Source organism: Glycine soja, chromosome 20, assembly GCF_004193775.1.
Source record: "Glycine soja cultivar W05 chromosome 20, ASM419377v2, whole genome shotgun sequence".
Classification (NCBI taxonomy): Eukaryota; Viridiplantae; Streptophyta; class Magnoliopsida; order Fabales; family Fabaceae; genus Glycine; species Glycine soja.
The window spans coordinates 45530364-45533554 of NC_041021.1; positions in this window are offsets into that span (position 1 = coordinate 45530364).

A 3191-nucleotide genomic window follows, 5' to 3' on the forward strand; every position below is an offset into this window, starting at 1 on the left:
ATATAGAAGGAGAAAATAATGAATTATTTTATCAAAATCATTGCACGGCTGCTTGAATTTAAGGTCCATTTATCTATGTCCTTTTTATTATATAAAATTGTCATTTTAAACAAATATATGTTTTAAAAATTTATGACAGTGTCTAACTTTTTAAAACTTTAAATTAAAATTATCAATATTTCTTATAAGTTGAAAACAATAAATTATATCATAAAATATTTTTTTTCTGGAAATTCTTATTACACAAACGAAGCCCAATAGCTTCTGACACGTAATTTTGTAAATTTACAATAGATTAGTTTTAAAATAATAAATAAATTTGGATTCGAATTATGATGCTCTATAATTAGTGGATGCTTACAAACCATGTATATATCTGATAAAAATTGGATACAAAATCAATATAATTAGCGAATTGAAGTGTTAGTATGGAAAATATTTTTTTTTCTAATTTTTAAAGACCTTATAAAATAATAAATTAAATTTATATGTATTATCAGTATATTTTTTAACACAAATAACTAATAGAAATTGATCATTTTGTTATGTCGTTCTATTTATTATATATTGGTGATACAAATTAGTGCATGTTTATTTAAAAATATTTTAATAGTACATATAAATTAAATTTTGAAAAATATTTTTTATAATTAAACTAAATACATATTATTTGATCAATATAATGTTGGTTCGAGAGTATATTCTGCACTAATCTCACGACGATCCTAAAAAAATACTCTATTTTTAAAAAATTAAATATTCATTTAAAATGCATATCTGTTCTTAACTATGATTTCTTATGTTATCTGCTTGGAAACCACTCTCAATTGATTAAGACTCCTTGTTACAAACATCAAAATCCAAATCCTAAAGCGTTTTTATGTAAACAAGAATAAGAGAATTAATGATATGAAGAGATCATCCATTTTGTTGAGACCTTCCGTTATCGACCAAAGATGGTGGGGTAAGCACACACGAGAGTTAAATTTGTGTCCGTCTGATCAAACATAAAGTGGCATTTAGCATTCTGGAGGTATGCGCCACAAAAAAGTAAGACAAAGACTTACGCCATGTTTGTGTTACCGTTTCAATTGTGAGCAACACGTTGGTGTGTGTTTCAGACACATCTCGGTCTTCTTTTCTTTCTTGAAAGAATTCACCTTATCAATATGTATCTCTTTTCATCTAAATTATACTAATTTTTATAAATTTAAAGATTGAATTAAGAAAATTTGATCTTATAAAATAGTATTAGGCAAAGTAAGTTAGAGTAAATTAATTTTTGGTTTTAGACAAGTCTGTCTTTTCATGGGAGAGGAGAGGTGCATAACACAATCCATTGCAAAACACTAAGCTCACGATTGCTTCCTCTCATCTCATCGTCACCTATCATTCTGTCATAACAAGTACATTTGTTTTTTCAATATTTGAACAACCTCGATCTTCAAATGGGTAATATTCACAAGAAACATAATTTATTTTGTACAAGTGAAAAGCTAGCCTTGGTATTTGTCAAAGACAGAAGAACACACACACCAAGTGATCAGATGCCATTACAAACAACTCTCACATGCATGCCTTGTCAATTGTAATTCAATCATTGAGCATACAGTACTCCATTACTTGTTACATTAATTTGAGGTATTTGGTTGTATGCAGTTATGGTAGCTAGGCAGCATTTTTTATAGGAAGAGGACGATAGTCCAACAACCCCACAGTGATAGGCCCAAAAGGAAAATCCCAACCACCAAGGCACCTAAAAGATTACGTGTGAGAAGATCCTGCAATCAGTTATGGAAGGAATAGCTGGCAGCCTCTAGCCTCTTGTTTGTTAGAATCATTTCGTTAGTGTTGAGTGGTATCGAGAAGGACCAACCTCAGAAGAAGTTCGTCCAGTTTGGACAGCCATGAGGTTGAGTTGATTGGAGGTGAGTTCGACAATGACCTCTCCATAGTGGAGTTGGTCATTCATGCTCAATGAAAATACCAAAATGTTATGAATGCAGAGATAAACCCCTTAAAATGTTATGAATCCAAGAAGAAGAATGAAGAAAAAAAGTCTGATAGTTATTCTCTTGCTGCCTTCATACAAGGCAAAGGCCCGATATATAGCTAACATAGGTACTAAACGACACCACTCACTGTGGGGTTGTTGGACTATCGTCCTCTTCCTATCAATTTTCTAGTGGTGTAGCCATATGGATTTTGCTCACCATATGTCATTCAGTCACAGAAACACATTACTTGTTACATTAATTTTGGAATGTTGCAACTTCTCTTAAACGTTTATATATGCATCTGAAATAATATAATGGCAAGTCATGTGCGTTGAGTTAGCTTATTTATGCAACTTGCAACTTCTCACTCTAAACTAATTTCTTGTTTCTAATCCTACTATTTGACTAACAGATGGCAAGCATCTAAGGTGGCAAAATTTGTTATACTCTAGTTCTTTGTGGCTGCAAAGGCAGGATGCTTCTTCTAGCTTCTACTGAACAGTGCCCATCACAGTAAATTACATTATTATATATCCATAAACAGCACAAATCACAGTACTTGTGGGGGCCAACTACATAGATTCTTTGTAATCTTTGCATATTTTGTACAGCTATTACTTCCCATACAATATAGCCTGGAGTTCCCCTACCCCCCTAAATTTAAACAAATTACTCTCATTTTGCTTAAATCATGGTTTTATTACATGAATTTGTTGCACCTCAGAACGTACTCTAGGAATATAATAAAATATTTTAGGCAAAACAGTCATCGAAATAACATCAACATAAAAGGTTCATATCTGACACATGCATTAATTTCCACCTGATCACCCAAGTCTAGTAATTGTTAATGACGAATTTAGAACATTTTCTAGGTGACTCTTCTCCACAGGATTTCCACCTGCATGATTCATCAAGATAAAGGGTTCTAATCTCAGCATCATTGAATCCATCTATGTTATAGTTAACTTCACAACCTTAATTTGATGAATATATCATGGGTGAAAGATGCCACAATACTTTCTGATACACGATTCTCTGCACTTGCACACATCCAAAGTGATAGCCATGCAGTGGAATGAGTAAATAGACCCCACTTTAGAACGTGAGATTAATTGCAGGTCATGTTACTTTTTGCTTTACAAAACTTTTCGTACTTCAGTCGCTTACTTTATAAACATCATTCACTTTAAT